Genomic DNA, 19,427 nt, shown 5'->3' with positions numbered 1-19,427 from the left:
ACCGAGGTAAATGTTGTTTGTCCTTGCTCTATAAGAAGATATGGCTGAGACAAAAATAAATATTGGTATAGGAATAACAAAGAGATTTAACCTGAGAACCAATACCAATCCATTGGTCATGCCTGTCTAGAGTGACGGGTGGAAAAGATAATGAGGTTGAAACTGTCTGGGTGAAGACCGCTAAGACTGATTGGCTGATTGGCTATGTCTGCCAAAGGAAAGGGATAAACAAGGACTGATACTCATGCTACAAATTTGCCCATCTCTGGACTAACGATTAGGCAGACAAGGAAAACACTGCTAGAATCAGTGTCAGAAGAGTAAAGAAACACTAAAATATCGTTTAAGAGTAAGAATATGGATGCATTTATACATATAAAAAGACATGTTCCGATTAATATACAGATATATAAATATAGGCAAATAGAAAAAAAATGCAATGGAAATGCAATGGAATGTCAGTGTCCCTGGTTCATCTTGATTTGTTAAAGCTTCATAACCTTGATCTTGGGTAAGTAGATTTATCTCTCTTCATTGAAGTTTACTCATTTATAAAATGCAAATGATAACACAACATATCCCACAGTGTTCTCAGAGGATCAAATGTGACCACATACAACGAATGGTAGCTATTTTAATATACAGAAATGATGCTAGATGTTCAAAACTCTTGCCTAGCATCAACACAAATGCTTAAGGTGAGCTCTATGGGGACTCAATGCATGAAATCCAGGGTACAACCTAATTAGAAAGGCTTGGAGCTGCAAAGTACAATATAGAACAGCTTATGTCAGGGAAAAGCAGAATGATTTGCTTCACTCAGTAATGAATCCCTTTTTGCACTGTCTATGCTTTCCCACAACCCAGCACTAACTGCATATTACACTAGAGCCTGCAGGGTTGGGTGGCATCATCATTACATACAAAGCAGTATAATTATTATTGTGGTTGTGCTATTATTTTATCTCTTGAAAATAACTTGAATATTTCTACCAAAAGTCCCTTTCCATCTAGCAACACTTTAAGGAAGTAAAAAGACCAGAATGAAAGTAATTAGTCTTTTTTCCTCACCAGATTGTGTCTTATGACATAGTTTAAGATGCCATTCCTTTTAATCAATATGAAATATGTCCAAAGGCAATACAATTATTGTGATTCCACTTTTATTTCCTACTGAAATAGAGCCTAGGTTCAACTCTTTCATCCCAGGACTGCCCATTCCCAGGAGGAAGGATAAAACAAAGCCAAAGTAAAGGACTTATGCCTAAGTATGAATTCAACAATTCTTGAAGGCTGTTAGAATCCAAGCTGAGTGATGTCTCCTGGACTTTCAGGTTGCTGGGCATGCTGACATCAGACCTCACAGACTCTAGACCTGGCAGCCTTGTTTGATCTTGCATGCAAATCTGTCACTTGATACTTTTTAAAAATCCTGTTAAGCCCCATTACCTGTTTATATCTATATTACCTGCCATATCCCATTGGAGGCCTGCACACACGCGCTCCTAGACAAGCTGGGTCCACTTTAACCCCTGTGACATGCTATCAGTTATAAATACAGGCAGAAGTAAGCCCCAGACCAGGATGACAGGGCTCACATCCATGTTTTTGGCCATAAACAGACCTCGCTGAAATGTGATGCAAAGACCCATTGCTAAAGGAATGTGGCGACGGTTAAGACGGACACCACCCTGGCTGCCTGGAATACAGAAACCTGTTGGCCTTTGGAACTGTTAATATGTCTACAATCAACTAAATCCATTCTCAGGCACAATCTTTTTGTCTTAATAAGGCTAAAACAAGTATAAAATTTCAGGAAACAACTCTGATTTTAGGATGAAACAATCCCATAGGAGAGTTCTCATTCTTTATCCCGAAGTCTTCAACAACAAAAAACAAAAATAACGCAAAATACCATCAACTTGAAAAAGAGAAGCACTTTTGTGTAGTCAGCTGAAAGGATTGGTGTTATATACCAGAGGTATGTTACATTCTTTTGGTTCTTTATCCAATTAGAAAATTATTTTGGAAAAAAAATGACAACTGTGTATATAGTCATGGGAATTTGGAGCCTCATGACGAAGCCGGGTTGGAATTACAAAACACTTCCCAAAAAGTATTGTTCCAATTATGTACTCCACCACATCAGAAGTAGTTTTTCAGTAAAAAATATGATGTTGATTGTTAGACTGACAAAACTGTTGCAATCCAACTTTCATACATGCAAAATACGTCCAAGAGGCAATATCATAGATTAAGAGCAAGCTCCATGATCATGCAGACCTGTGTTGAATTCTCCTTTCATAGAGTGCAATAGAAGACAACCCGATCCTGTTTCCTCACTTGTAACATGAATATAATAGAACCTATCTCTTTTAGGGCTGCTGTGAGGATAAAATGAGAGAACACATGTGACATGCTAAGAAGAGTGTCTGGCACATGGTGAGCATCGCTAAATGTAGTCCTGACTATATGTTCTAAGAACAGCATTTTGTTCCTTATCTAAAATAAGAAAAACTCCCAAGAAAACATTACAATTAAAAAAAAATTCCGTATAATAATCTTTGTCAGTTTTCTTTGCAAAATGTTCTTTCAGGAAATGGAACCAGAAGACTTCGTTGTTTTTGCAATAAGTTGGGATGAGACTGTATTTGTCCCAGAATCCTTTCTTCTCCTCAGTGCAGTTTGTATGGTGCTCCCTGAACGAAAGTGTAACAGTAATAATGCCATCATTGATAAGAATTATATTTTAAATAAGATTAGATGTCATAATATTTAAATGAATCTTTATATACAAAATAATAAAATATATGTATCAAAGAGACCAGAGCTCTAAAGAGTTCATTTTTGCCACTTTTTGAGTACTTACAGAAATTAAGCACCCATAAAATAATCTGCCTTACATTATAAGAAATAGACAAATTGAAATCTCTCCCCCAACCCTTCCATCTAAATGTGGGAAAGAGCTATTTGCAGCAAGACTAGAAGTAAAGTTTGTCTGGGAGCACTGCTGCTACCAGAAAGAACCCTAATGAGAGATCCCATGTATTTCTGCAGCAGCTGTCTGTATGCAGGCCTACTTATTCAGGAATCATACAAGCTCATCTTAATAGGGGTCTAACTTCACCAGCAGACAGGGTGAAATTCACACATTTGGCCTAGCTCACTGTTTACAAAGGAAGCACAGCTAGTCATTACATTTAATTAGATTGCAATTATATGACAGAATATTATACTTACATTTTCATATATGTTAACTGGGTATCTTTGTCCGCTAAATAAGATTTATGTCTTCTATACCAGCTGTCTTTAGTTCAAAGCTGGGGATCTTTGGGATGCTGGTATATGGGAAAGTATGTTAAAAGGGAGGGAAGCAGACAGCAAAAGCAAACTAAGTCTACTTAACTATTTTTGCCTTTAGGCCAGCCCTGAGGTTAGAAGTGAAAAAGAATCAGACAATAGGCACAGGTGACATAACCAACCAAGCTGTCCTTATATGTACAGAGACTAAGACTCCATAGGGTGATCTGAAGAGTGCTGACAGATTCCACCCCTCTCATAAAAGTCCCCTCAGAGAGAGAGTCCCTGAGTGGTGTGGAAAACACCTGCAGTATTTGCTCCTGTGTGTTATCTTTGAAGGTTCTCATTCAAATGCCATGGAGCAGAGGGGAGACTATAACACATTAAGAACTTGTCAATCATCATGGTCTCATTTGAATTAGATCAAAGGAACAGCTTTGTGGCCAGCTCACAGAGTTCAGAGGAATGAAACAAAATAATAAAAGAAGGACATTACGGAAGGTTTTCTTTATAAACAATGTCCTTAAAAACTTTACATAGGTGTTACTGTAGTAGGGACTATTAGTACAAAGTAAGGACTATAATTATTTTCCTTTTGCAGATAAGGAAACAGCTTCTCAGAGGAGCTAAGTAATCTACTTGAGATCACACAGCTAGTAATGGGAATAGCAAGCATCTGAACCTGGGGCTCTCCCTCTCAAGAGAATGACTTCTCCACTACTAACATTTGAATAAGGGAAACCCAGACCACCATTGGGTAACAGGTACCTGAGGGACTGGGGCACTGAAAGGTAATAGCTATTTGTCCATAATCTGTAACTTTTGATTAGGAAGGAGGAATCAAGAAGAAAGACCAATGTATTATCAGACAATTAACATGCTGAATAAAATAAAAATACTCTCAATCTTCCAGTGGTTCTGTGGATTTCAGGCTACTAATGCTTTCCAACTGTCATATTCTATTCTATCAGAAAGTACAAGAAGATATGAAAAAATCACTTAGATGACTACTTTGAATGAATATGTATGGAAAAGGTTGATAATTAGCTGTCAAATATCAACTATATTATCCTATAACCTTCTTGAAATCATCACTTTTATCTTCAATTAATTTTTATCTGTAGCTACTCTTCTATAATCTCCATTTTAAAAACCTATTTTTCAGAAAGCAAAACATTGGACGTAGGAGATGTCTTTTTGACTAGTCTTGAAATAGATGCTGGATAAAGCTAGTGCATGTTCTACAGAGTCCAAAGAATCTACTTTTTGACATATTTCTTGATAATAGTTGCCTCTAAGTATTTACAACTGAGTTCTGAGCACCAATTTACATATTCATAATCTCCAGTTGACTGAAATTTGACATCATTAAGCGCAAGTCATCAATATCTCATGAAGCTGTAGTGAAAGCTTCTCTGGGTGTTTTATGGAAATAACAAAATATATTTGCTCATACATGATAAAAAATACATTTCAACAATATAAAAATGTAGAGCATCAGTTTTCATTTTACTGCATTAAGCTCTTATTCAGTCTAGTGTACTGATACTATGCATACAAATGTTACATTGGTTAGTAGAAGGTCAGTGTATTTGGAAAATATGTTTAAGGTTTTTTTTCTCTTTATAGTTACATCATAAACAATTTCATTATATCATACACGTTATCTTTTTATTTTTTTTCAACTAATTATCTTACTCTAGAAAACTTGTATTTTACAAAGACTAATGATATATGAGATATTCTTCAGGTCAACTTCTACCACAGCACAATCATGTTGAAAAAAAGGAGTAAGAATTTGGGATATTTACATTTACTACCAATTTTATTTTTTGAGACAGGTTCTCACTCTGTCTTCAGGGCTGGAGTGCAGTGGCATAATCAAAGCTCACTGCAGCCTTGACCTCCTGAGCTCAGGTGATCCTCTCCCTTCAGCCACCAGAGTAGCTGTGACTACAAGTGTACACCACCATGCCTGGCTAATTTTTTATATTATTTTCTAGACAGGGTTTTGCCTCGTTGTCCAGGCTGGTCTAAGTCCTGAGCTCAGGTGATCTGCCTGCCTTGGCCTCCTAAGTGCTGGAATTGTAAGCATGAGCCACTGTGCCCAGCCCAATATTTTTGAAATGTATGCGTTATGTGGAGGATATTATAGATTTGTAGTCAATTGCTCTGTTACTCATTTACAACTATTTCTTAGAGGTTACCCGTAAGATTTATAATACATATATATGTAATTTGCATTTTTAAACATTCAGGTTAATATGCAGTTTTTAATATGTAAATCTATTTTTTAAACACTCAATATTACATCTACACAGAAACATTTCTCCCTTCTGTCAACTGTGAGTGTGTGGCAAATAGACATTTGAGGATGGCTTTTTCATGATAACTGTTTTCCCCCGCATGTTATGTGAAGGGAAATTTCATTTTATGTGAATCCAAATGATACTATATCTCAACGATACAAACAAATTATTTTAAACTTGTGTTTTAAGCAATGTAACAAGTGCTTATTAAAAGATTTTTTACTTTTCCTGTATGGTAAATTTTTGATGGTTGTGGTCACCATGCTTATACCAAGTATATATATATATATATATATAGTATATATATACGTATAGTATATATATTTAGTGTCACATTGGTCTACTGCTGACTTTCCATCTCCATCATACTCCAAGTGTTAAAGCTTGGCATATGCAGCTTCTGTGTCTGAGGTGCTCTTCTCTTAGTCTGTCACCTGGCCAAATGACACTTGTCATTCTAGATCAGCATCCATGTCACTGTTTTAGAGAAACTTCCCATGACACTAAATCTAACTCAAGAACCTTTCTATTAACTTCTCATTGTAGGTGTTTCTTTCCATCTTTGCACTTCTTACAATTTTTGATCGTCTTGTTTAATTATTGCTTTGATATCAGTTATATTTAATCATCACACCAGCTCTACACAGTACTGGGTACATTTATTATCCACACTTCACAGATGAGGAAACTGGCTCTTTGCTCCTAAATGTTAATTACCTATCATGGTGCCTGGCTCATATTTATATACTCTAAATGTTTGTTGAATAAAAAAAAAATTGATTGAACCAGTTATCTCTTAGAGTTGAAATTTGACCCTCTGGACCTGATGGACAAAATTCATCAATGAGAACTGGGTTTGAAACCTGCCTGCCTATATGACCCTGATAATATACACCCTCTGAGCCTCTATTTTTCATTAGTAAAATGAGTATAACATCTATTTCATAGAGCTGTAGGATTTAATGAGATAATATAATCAAAATAATCTAACTTTAATAATTTGAAATCAAATTTGCAATCATAATTTGTATTCATATATCTTAATTCTAGCCCCGGTATTTAAAGAGCACCTCTCACCTCTTCAAAAGATAGTCTTTCAAATAAAATATCTTGCCTTTTTTCCTTCCAGTTAATTGTTCCATCTTTCTTAAATTGTATTTCTGTTTATCGATATATTACTTCATTCAATAAATATTTTCCGGGTACAATTACTCATAAATACCATCCTCATAGAACATACAACTAAATAATGAGCTAAATTATGCAATTAATCATTCAGAATCAGAATCGTCCTCAATACTTGTTAAAGCAGATTGCTGGGCATCATTGCTACAGTTTCTGATTCCACAGGTCTAGGGTGAGCCCTGATAATTTTCATTTCTACCAGATACCATTGCTGCTGGTCCAGGAATCACATTTTGAGAACCAATCAATTAGAACATAATGATATATTTGCCCAAGAAGATGTGAAATATTTGGGAAGGAATAAATAACGTTTTAAAACATATATCAGGAATTTGATGGAGAAAATGGTGTTGGCTCTGGCCTTGAAAGATGGGAAACGATTTGAATGAGGTTTCATGTTTTTATCTTCCAGGTGAAATAATCATATTTGAATCAATTTGACAACAGATAATTTGATAATCCCATAATTGAATATAAATTGAAGATAAAGTATAAAATTATGTTTGATAGAAATAAAGGGCAAACATATATCAAAAATGACAGCTTTCTTATATGAAAAAACTCATGCTACAGATTTATTGGAGGAAACTAACGTGTGTATATATACATGTGTGTTTGTGTGTATATACTTATATGCACACAGTGGAGGAAATAAATTAAAGAACTTTTGAAGAGTTAAATGAAACATTGTACATTATAGTACCTGACTCTGGCCTAAGGAACACATACTGACTCCAACTTAGTAATTCAGTTATTACATTGTCAGTGTTTTTCTCTTTTTAAATTCTAGAAATTGCTGGATTTATAAAATACATATTTTTCTGCAAAATATTGATAAGTTAATAGAAAATAGCTGGTTATAGGTTAAACTGAGTGGGAATTCACAAATCCTTTTACATTTTCTTTCATTGAAAGACAAAAATTACAATGTATAAAAAAAAGATTGCACACGTATAACAGAGCATGCTACTGTGGAGGGCTGGATGAATCTTAACACCTGATGTGTTATTCTCAAGCAGGGCAAATGCAGGGTCTGAGTCAGTTTGCAACTTCAAAGGTGAGACTTAAAGGGAAATCTGAAATTTCACAGCTGAATGGAATTGACATCAGAAATATAATCAATAAACTGATGGAAAATACAAATAATGGATCATAAACAAAGTATAACATGCAAATTTACATATCAATTCTGCCATCATCAATACGATTAAGCAGTTCTTTATGACCACACCCAGGGGTGCACCACAACTGACTCAAACACATTAGCAACTCTGCACTTTCAGGCATCATGTTGGTGTTTGAAATTGGCCATGATGGCAATATTCACACTATGAAAATTTGCAAAGTCTAAAAATCAAAACTTTTCTTTTTTTTTTTTTGCAAAGCCAATTGTTAAACATTCACCCTTTTCAACTTTAAGCTCTCATTTCTTGAGACTGATATAATGAAAATTTTGATTACATGGACATTGTAAGGTGATGAGAAGAAAGTTAAATATTTGAATTTACTATGCTAAAAAGAATTTAGTATATATATTTAAAATGTTTACAATGTTACAGATGAGTTATAAATATTTTACATTCATGATCACAAGCATCTTTGGAGGAAGATATTATTAATTAATTATTTTACAGAGAATGAAACACAAATTCATAAATGTTAAATAACCAAGGCTTATTCTTTTCTTAATTGAAATAAATATATATTCTTATAGTACCCAACATGATGTTTTAATATATGTGTACAGTTTGGAATGACTAAACCAAGTTAATTAACATATCCATTACCTCACACACATATTTTTGTGGTGAAAACATTTAAAATCTATTTTTGATTAGTAAGATTAATTGCCTCCATAAGTCAAAAATATACTTGAGGAATACTTCTTTCTCCCTCATTCTTGGGAACAAGAATAACTGAATAGAAGTTGAAAACCAGTTCTCTATTTTTTAACAATAAAGATGATATAATTTAAAAATAGAGTTTTAGGTTGTATTAGTTTAAGTATAAGAAAAAACACTCTCAATAGTAAAAGGTTTTATGAAATCCAGTTCTCTTAAATTTTTTAGAACATGCAGACTGACTTTACATACAAACCTCAAGAAAAATTTGATTATTTTTTGAACTCCTTTGAAATCTAGTAATTTTGTGATATGGCTGGGTATTTCTAGAAAGAAATACATTTGGTATGAGGAATTGAAGGAATACACTGTAATGCATGATAAAAGTTTATTAAATTTCATTTTAGTTACAAGCAAGCCATTATAAGATATGGAAAGCTAAACATTTCTACTCAAAATTTTTTCTAATTTTATTTCCTTAGGGCAAAGTTTAACTCAATAAATTATCTCTTCCGTATAATGGCATATGCTTCTGCATTGATGACAGTTTTACATATAGTTTTGTGAATCTCCTTCTTGCTCTCATTAAAAAGTTGAGAATTTACAACACACACACACACACACACACACACACACACACACGCACGCACACACTCTGACCAACTCTAATGATCTTAATTGAAAGTTTGCACAGTCCAAGTGATATCCCTATGTTAGGTCAAACAAATAATTTTTTAAAGCCCTAGCTTAGTAAATTTCAACAGAAGTTTTAGAAACCTTAAAGACTAAATATTAAATGTGAGAGTTTTAAAATTAAAGGAATAAAAATTTCATAAAGAGGGAAAACAAGTAGATAATATTCAAAAAAAGCCAGATGCTTAATAACATCCTGATTAAATGTTTTCACAAGCTGTATCACTTATTATAATTATCTATAAGAAGATAATTCTAGATGTGAAAAGAATGTAATAAAGTTGTGTGCATGTGATATGCTTTTGCACATGTGCAGGTGTATTCCCTAACATAAATTGCACATCAACTGTGAAGTTTTAGTGTCGAGAAGTATATTTGGCATTAAAGGAAGATTCAATTACTAATTATTTGTTAAGTGACTAAAACACCTTCCATGTGCCAGCTCAGGGCTAGGCACCAAAAAGTTTTCTACCCACATGGAACTTAGAGTACATTACAATAAAAATGTTCTTTAATATCCATGTCTTCATTTAATTTCTTAAAAAAATTCACTAGTAAATTAAGAATATATATTTGATTTACAGACTTAGGCTTGAAGATGTAAAAATAGCCCACTGGGGGCCGGGCGCGGTGGCTCAAGCCTGTAATCCCAGCACTGTGGGAGGCCGAGGCGGGTGGATCACGAGGTCAAGAGATCGAGACCATCCTGGTCAACATGGTGAAACCCCGTCTCTACTAAAAATACAAAAAATTAGCTGGGCATGGTGGCGCGTGCCTGTAATCCCAGCGACTCAGGAGGCTGAGGCAGGAGAATTGCCTGAACCCGGGAGGCGGAGGTTGCGGTGAGCCAAGATCGCGCCATTGCACTCCAGCCTGGGTAACAAGAGCGAAACTCCATCTCAAAAAAAATAAAAATAAAAAAAATAAAAAAAAATAGCCCACTGAAGGTGTTTGGAAAATAATGTGCAGTTTTCCACACATATGATGAACTAACAAAATATATACATGTAGACAGATAGATAGATAGACAGATAGATAGATAAATTGATCTTGAAAATAAGACAGGGCCAATTTTCAACATAGTATATTATTAAAAAGTAGGTACTTTTATTTCATATTAATAGCCCAAATCCAAGCTTTCCAAAGGAATCATATTATGTTCTATGTGTAAATTCTCAGTTGCCTTATTATAAAATACTTTATTGTCTTAACAATTTGTTTTCTTATTAAATGTTATCTTCAGAATAGTCTTACACATAATTCCTAAATGTTATGTAGTTTATGCTCTTTTGTTTAAAACTTTTAAACTCAAATACATTTTCTCTAACTTTTAAGCTAAATAGAATTAAGAAGACAGCAGCAGCAGCATTCAGCTTAGAGTGTAGGTGACAGTTGAACAGTTTGGCAATTTGGAATAGGTGATGCAATTTTATTATATGGAAGTGACTCATTATTTCATCACTGAGTATGATTTCTGGAATTGTTATTTGGAAGCAAATGTGTGAGGTAAATACTCTTTGAAAAACATAAATGATTTCTCATCATGACTTGTTCATCCTGAATAATAAATAAATGTAAGACAATGACTTAAAGGTAATTGAAATGCTATACTTTTTCTTCATGAGAAATGAAGATACATTAAAATATAGCCTAAAATAGAAAAAAATGAGTTATACAATTAATTCAGAAGTACACAGGAGGAAACACACCATCAAGTATAAGATAATTTCTGTTCCATAAAATTAATTGATTATTAAGGAAACCAACATATAGTAAACACATGCTATGTGCTGGAACAGTGGGCTTAGAGAGAACATAGTAGTTCCTGACCTTAAGTTGCTTATGAAAGTGAAACAAATAGGGCAAAAATGTCCCCCAGAATCCATTTTTCATTTCAACAAATAAATCCCCACAATTTTTTTACTGGACAGATGCCTGCCTTTGTTGAGATTACTTTTTCTAGCCTTTCTGTATCTAAGTAGTAGACAGGAGGATGGAGGCAGGTGAAGTGTGCAACTTAAAGCATGAAGCTACCTGCCCTGTCATTTCTCTTTCTTCCCCTCCCATAGCATAGAGTATCAACAAAGTAAGGACCCAGCTTCAACCATGTAGAAAAGAACAACAGCTAGGTGATGCAGAGCAAACAAGGTGGAATAAATCCAGGTGCCTGAAAGACTACAAGAGGGAGAGCAGCTCCACCAGCCTCCTCTACTCACTTCTAGGGTATTGCACCATAGAGAAAGAAATCTAAATCTTATTAGCGTCATGGCATTTTGAGAGCTCTTTGTAACCACAATTTAGCCAATCCCTGTTATAATATATAAGCATACAATTGTTATTGTACCCTAGATATTCCCTGACAGTCTTGCTTGCCAATTAGTGTTCTTAATTTCCATAAAAGTCAACTCCATTATTCCAATTGTTTAGGCCAAAAACTTGGAGTCATCTTTCACTCCTCACTGTATCTCACACACCATTTAGAGTCCAATCCATTAGTAAATACTATTGGCTGAGCATTTAAAATTGTTCCTAAATTTGACTATTTTTCACCACCTCCATTTTTTAGCCACCTTAGCCCAAGTCATCATTATCTGCCTCTTTGACTATTTAATAGCTTTCTAGCTGATACATGTGCTTGTCACCAGAGAGTTTATTCTCCATAGCTGGAAGAAAGTTCCTTATTAGCCACAACTTAGAGCATGCTGCTCTACTGCTCAAATCCTCCTGTGGATTTCCAACTTAATTTCAAAAAAAATAAAAGTTATTAGAATGTGTTACAATGCCATCAGAGCTCAGTTATATAATTGGTTTTGTTACCCAACTCCCCCACCTGCACCCCTGTAATGCCTCACTCCACTCATGACACATTGGCTTCCATACTGCTGATTGAACATGCCAACCATAATCCTCACTCAGAGCTTTGCATATTTATTCCCTCTGCATAAAATGTTCTTCTCTCCAGATATTAGCACTACCTATTATCACCTCATTCACGTCTCTGCTCAATGCTCAACTTACAGAGGTCTTCCCGACACCTCCCATAACATAGCAATCCCTTCCCCATCCCATGTCACTCTTTCCCCTTGCCATGTTTTCATTTTCATGGCCATTATTACTTCCTGTGTGTGTGTATGTGTGTGTGTGTGTGTGTGTGTGTGAGCGAGTGTATACCCACACATTTAAAAAAATAAATTGTGAGCTATCGGTTGAATGTTATAAACTTTAGCTATTTGGTCTCAATTGTCTTTCAGTGAAATGACCACAAGCCTAAAAGCCATAAATCCTAGGAGTTTATTCCTTGTATTATAACAATACAATATAAATATTTATTAAATTGTGTATTGTCCCCATTAGGATATAAGCACCATGTTAACAGAAACTTTGGATTGTGTCTGGAACAATTTTTTATGCAAAATAAGGATTTCATGAATGAATACATTGGAGAAATGTAATAAATAAAACCCAATCTGATCAATGTGCTTATAGAGAGGAACACAGGATGTTAGGAACTTCAGAGACAAGAGTCCAGCCCAGTCAGAAGGGGTCAGAGCAGGCTTCTTAGAAAAGCCAACTTCTACATCAACTCCAAGAGCAGTAGTGCGTTAGTGCATGTGTGCCAGACAGAGGAAAACGTACAAGTCACACAGAGAAGCGAGCATTCGAGGAAGTTGAGCCAGAGCTATGAAGTGGTGAGTGCAGAATCTAACAGGGAAGCAGGGCATATCAATGGGTAACGGCCACTCCCATTTGCCAGACACAGGACTTGACGCTTGACATATATTATGTGACAAATGAGGAAGGAATGACTAAAAAGGTTGGAGAATTCCTTCAAGATTACTTAGGTGGTTATACAGCAGAATCAGAATGAAAGTTCATGTCTGCCAAGTTCCAAAAAGTAGCTCTCTTTATTTCACTGTAGTCTTCCATCCTAAGGCATCTGAAGTTTTACCTTGGGAAGGCATTGGAAAACACTGAGAGGGGGGTGGACATGAACACATTTGTCCTTTAAAAAGTTCTTACTCATGGTCGCGTAGAGGATGTAGAAAGTCAAATAAACCTAGAGACAGGAAGGCCTATAAGAATTGTGGGGAAAATTCAGGCAAGAAGTTATAAAGTCCTCAATTAAAGCAGTAGCACACAGGGATACATGATTTTGATAGCCTGATAGACTGAATAGGATACGTGCAACAGACTTTGGAAATAATTCCTGGGTTTCTCATGTAGGCAAATGTTAGGGAGAAAAAGAGGTATCATTCACAAAATTGAGGGGAAAAAGTAGCTAATGTACAGAGAGTATTATCTCAAACATTTCAATCTAGTCACATAGCCACTTAATGCAGGATCTGGAAGAAACTTCCAGGATTTATGGTTTTTAGGCTTGTGGTCATTTCTCTGCAAGACAATTGGACTCCATGGCTAAAGTGTTTATAACATAAAACACAGAGAGACAAGAGGCAGAAAGCTAGTTCTGAAGTCTAGTTACACCAGGAAAGTCTGTACTTTGTAAAAACAAGAAACAGCATGTACTGTTGCAGAAAACACTGAACTATATAATTTGCGTAAAAGGCAAATCCTAAAATTAATTACTCATAACAATATAATGTCGTATGTGTTGGAGTCAGCCTTTTATTTTCCATTGTTGCTTACTTCATAAGGCCTTTTTATGAGAAGAAAGAAGTTGTTTTTCCAAGAAAAAGAAATAAAAACAGCATTTAAAAAAAATTAACTTATCCCAAGAAAATGCTAATGGTGGTGAAATATCCAAAACAAGCAAAGGTACTAGCAAATGAAAAAGCTCTTTGCAAAATGCATCACAAGAGAAATATGTAGGTATTTCAACATTTACTTAGCAAAAGAACTTTAAAAAAGACATCCAGTCGGTAGCTCACAATTTAGTTTTACAAATACACTGAAAGTACTACACTGGGACCGCATATACGATAATGTATTCTCTTGTTTAATTTGAGAGCATTATGGTATTAGAGAAGTTACTGAACTGAGACTTCAAAAGATAAAACAATGTACCTTCTGAGATTATTTTAAGTGAAAAATAAGCACAGTATAAAACAATTTCCTGTCTCCAAAATGTTGGTTGGATTCAAATATCTGTTTTCCCTTATTCTTTTAGATCAGTAAGTCTAACTACAAAAAGAAAAAAATTGAGTGTTCTACGACACTAACTCGGAACAAGCATTGGGGAACCCAATTCAATTCCCAAATTTTGAACAACAGAAAGTATACAAACAAAACCTAGAAAATGTATCAGGATACCTTTCATACAATGAAATGGAATGTAATTAGCAGAATAATAAGCACTTCAATTGAATTTACTTGCCAGCTGTTGATATGTATTGGCGATTTGCACTAGATTTGAATGTTAGCCTTTACAGAAATTTTTCTGCTTCTAATTTATCAAGACTATTTAAGAGATATTTCTTTTGTAACATGGTCCTATATATGTGTGATGTGGAGGAGAAGCATCAATATCTGGTATGTTGAACCTTAAACTAATCACTTTATTCTCTGAAATAAACAACCACCTGGTCATATTAGCCCTCAAGGCATATGCTTAAGGCAGTGGTTCTCCAACTCAGTCTCCAGACTTCATTATGCTATTAAATATTAGTGAAAATCTTAAGAAGCTTTTGATTATGTGGGTTACTTCTATGGTTACTTGCTCTATTTGATGTTAAAATGGAGAAATGTTTCAAATATTTATTCACTTAAAAATAACAGTAACAAGTCTCTTACATGTTAAATAATACATTTTAATTAAAAATTAACTACACTTTTAAAACAAAAATGTTAATACAAAGCATGCCATTGTTTTACACTTTGGAGAAATCTAACTGATGTCTAGCTTAATAGAAAGCAGCTGTATTCTCTGTTTCTGCATTCAGTCTGCTGCTATACCACACATCATGTGACCTATCAAAAACTTCACTGTATACTCCTGAAAGAATGAGACAGAAGACAGAAAAGATCGTATTATTATGAAAATATTTCTGACCTCAATGATCCCCTAAAAGTGTCCCTGACCACACTTTTAGAACTGCTGCTTTAAGAATATTAGTTTGCATAAAATAGGAAGGAATTTTAAGTTTACTAAAAAGATTTCTCATAAAGACTTAAAAAAATATTTATGAATATCTGTATCTATGAAACCTGTTCAATATCCAAATTTACTATTTATTATGATGCATGTAAAACAACTACTTTAATTAGAAGAGAACAACTTTCATCAATCTTCCCCCTATGCCTGGTTTAGTCATCAGAATATTACCTCCACATGGTCACCTCTCAATTGAGCTTTCAGGAATGTATATCTGAATGTGTAACTACTGCCAGAACAGAAAGCTTGACCAGTACTCTTAAAGATGAAATATCTCACTTTTTCCCATCTCAGAAAATGGTGCCATCATTCACTTAATTATTTACATTAAAAACGTACAAGTCATTCCTAATCTCTCTTTCTCTCACACTCACATCTAATCCATGAACTGCCAAATTATACCACCCTTCCTATACCTCCAACACTGCCATCGTGGCCCAAGCCACCATTATATTTTGCTTGGATTACTGGTATGGCTTCCCAAGTGGTATCCCTCTTTCTCCCACTACTCTATTATCCATTTTTTTCTTCCAAGATTATTAGTGGAATCCATTTTTCTACTCATAAAATGTAAATCAGACTATGTCTCATCTCAACCTAAACTCCTCTAATGGTCTCTAAATCTCTTAGAAAAGCAATCTACTTACAGGGCCCATGTATGCCCTTGCCTCTGCCAGCCATTCCAACCTGACCTTATGTTTTCTGTCTCTTTTAACATGTCAAGCTTTTCCTTACCTAGCTGTCTTTCTATTGCTGTTTACTTCATCTAGAATTCTCTATCCACACTTTTGTTTCATTCCTTCCTGTCATTCAGGTTCAAACTCAAATGCTACCCTCCAGGGTGCTCTACCTTGACCCACACAGTCATTGCCTCCATGATTCTTGTTCATCACCCTGTTTTATTTCATTTCTTCATAGACTTACTACCATCTGAAAGTATTTTCCTTATTTCTGTACACGGTTTTATCTTTTTCCTCTGCCACTATGACCAGAATGTGAGCTCTAGGAGAGACACTGTATATATGTTGTTCACTATAATATCCTCAGTGCCCACTGAGGCATACTCATCACTGAATAGGTATTTCTTGAATATAAGAACTAATAAATAATCAAATGAATTCAAATAAAGGAGAATAAAGATGATATATTGTAAAAGGAAGTTCATTATATGCTTTCTTTGGTAGTATCTCTCTGAGGAATACACAGAGTTTCAAATATTCATAGAATACACTTGTCAAAGTCACATCCTGATTTATCTCTAGCACCCTTTCTGCTTGTGGAAACACGTCATCTAAAATAAGAGGAAAGACCACAGTTCAGTAATGCCTGCTTTGTATAGGTGTAACTGGTTACTCAACAGGAAGAAAAATTTTCCAAAATATTTTTCCTATTTCATGTGGCTTTGAATACTAGAACTGATGTAATACATAAATAATTTAAATTCATAGGATTAAATAAAAAAAAAATTCAAGACTCTATACGAGTCATCTTAATTTTCTTTGAAGAGGGTAGTATGCAAAATGATGCTGAAAAACCATTGTGGTTTCTTTAAAGACTCATTTTTAATTCACTAGGGAGCTTTATCATCAAAACCTATAGTTATTGCTATTAATCTTGTTTTTCTTGTAAATTTGAATTTAATCATTGATAACATCCTTTATATGCCATACCACCAACCCATCATTACCTGAAATATGATATAAACTCAGGGAAAAGGCAATATCATGTAAATTCATATACACATACAGGCACAAAGTATAAACATTTACATATGCATATTTCTAAAAGGATGAGTCAATAAAAACCTTTGCACTGGTAATAGTGGAGCAAGTTATTAAAAATATATATTTTTTTAAGTGGCTTTAAATTGAGGGCATGTACCACAATTGAGCGAATCATTAAGGATTGCATAAATCTGTATCGAGAATATTGTTGAAGGTATTCTAAAACAAGATGAAATGCAAGGTAATAGAAAAGTAATGTAAAATAATACTCTGCAAATATGATCCACATGATCCAAATATAAAGTGTAACACTGAATTATGTTCTAGCCATAAATATGAAAAAATATTCTTTGATGAGTATGTGTGAATGGCTTTCAGTGAAAGTCATTACAATAGGCTATTAATTAAACTCTATAGGAAACAAATGCTCTCATCCTTCTTTTTCCAGCAGGGATTTAAAGAGCTTTTAAAGAAGCCTGCTAAATTTTTAAAGGAAAATTTTATACACATTGACTTCATTTATGATTTTGTGGAAAGCTTTGGTTTTCCTTAATAAATATACCATTGCAGAGAGACGATCCAAGATGGCCAAATAGGAACAGCTCTGGAGTGCAGTTCCCAGTGAGAATGCAGAGTGTGAGTGATCACCGGATTTCCAAATGAATTTTTACTGCCCACAGACCAGGAGATTCCCAGGTGGAAAAGCACCACAAGTCTCTAGCATGGCTGTTTCAGCCACGCAGCAGGTCTCCACACAAAAACACACAAATCTGGGTGTCCTTTCAACTGGCGCTTGGAATGCCTGGGAGAGAGAGAGTCACCCATTCAACTGAAAAAAAAAACAGAGAGCCAGGTAATCTGTCTTGGAGGATCCCACTCCCACAAAGACCAGGGGTCTGAAACACTCTGGATTGAGAGTTTCACAGCAAGCACAGCTGGAGCCAGGATGATCCAGCTCTGTGGGAGAAAGGCGTCCACCATTACCGAGGCAGTCCACGACTACCAAGACAATCCGCCATTACCATTACTGAGGCAGTCCACCATTACTGAGGCAGCCTGCCATTACCGAGGCAGCCTGCTATTACCGAGGCAGTCCGCCATTACTGAGGTAGTCCGCCATGTACTGAGGCAGTCCGCCATGTACAGAGACAGTCCGCCATTACTGAGGCAGTTCTAACTATACCTCTATAAACAAAACCACAAGGAAGTTAATATAGCAGTTGGGCAGAGACCACAGCAGCTCAGCAATGCCTCTGCTGGCAGACTGTGACTAGGCTACCTCCTCATAGGGCATCTCTGAAAAAAGGCAGCAGAATGACAGGAAATTATAAATAAAGTCCCACCTTCCCAGGACAGAGTACCTAGGAAGAAAGGTGGTTATGAGTTCTGCTGCAGCAGACTTATATGTACCTGCCCAGCAGCTCCGAACAGAGCAATGGAGCTCAAAGCTCAGCACCTGAGACACTATAAGGGACAGACGGTCTCCTCAAGCAGCTCTACAACCCCCATATATCCAAAGAGACACTTCATAAAAGAGAGCACAGGCTGACATCTTGTGGGTATCCTCCTGGGACAAGATAACAGAAGAAGAAACTGGCAGCAACCCTTACTGTTCTGCAGCTGCTGCAAGTGATCCCCAGGCAAGTAGGGTCTGGAGTGGACCTCCAGCAGTCCTACAGCAGAGGGGCCTGACTGTTAGAAGAAAAAGTAAAATACAGAGAGAAAAAACTTCATCATTAACAAACAGGATGCCAATTCAGAGATACCATCTGAAAGTCACCAACTACAAAGACCACAGGTAGATAAATCCACAAAGATGGGAAGAAACCAGCACAAAAAGGATGAAAACACCCAAAACCAGAAGGCCTCGTCTCCTTCAAGGAATCACAACTCCTCACCAGCAAGGGAACAAGGCTGGATGGAAATGAGTCTGATGAATTGACAGAAACAGGCTTCAGAAAGTGGGTAATAACAAACTTCTCAGAGCTAAAAGAACTTGTTCTAACCCAAAGCAAGGAAACTAAGAACCTCGAAAAAATGTTTGGCAAAATGCTAACAAGAAGAAACAGCTTAGAGAAGAATATAAATGACTTCATGGAACTGAAAAACACAGCATGAGAACTTTGTGAAGCATACACAAGTTTCAATAGCTGAATAGGCCAAGCAGAAGAAAGGATATCAGAGATTGAAGATCAACTCAATGAAACAAAATGAGAAGGCAAGATTAGAGAAAAAAGAGTGAAAAGAAATGAACAAAGCCTCC

The 19,427-nt window shown here is 35.5% G+C and overlaps 1 protein-coding gene and 1 long non-coding RNA gene across 3 annotated transcripts in view; both read right to left on the bottom strand.

Annotated features, from left to right (window-relative positions):
- Positions 1–19,427, bottom strand: part of PRKG1 (protein kinase cGMP-dependent 1) — a 1,332,247-nt gene that overhangs the window by 1,129,416 nt on the left and 183,404 nt on the right. The window lies entirely within an intron of this gene.
- On the bottom strand, positions 6,732–17,811 carry LOC116528444. Its single transcript, XR_004259026.1, has 2 exons — positions 10,271–17,811; positions 6,732–9,942 (listed from the first exon to the last, which is right to left on the bottom strand). It is a non-coding gene; the product is annotated as an uncharacterized LOC116528444 (long non-coding RNA).

Source organism: Sapajus apella, unplaced genomic scaffold (genome assembly GCF_009761245.1).
Source record: "Sapajus apella isolate SASKATOON/1434 unplaced genomic scaffold, GSC_monkey_1.0 scaffold58, whole genome shotgun sequence".
NCBI classification, from domain to species: Eukaryota; Metazoa; Chordata; class Mammalia; order Primates; family Cebidae; genus Sapajus; species Sapajus apella.
Note: the sequence above shows the minus strand (reverse complement) of the source record. Positions and strands in the feature narration are given on the sequence as shown.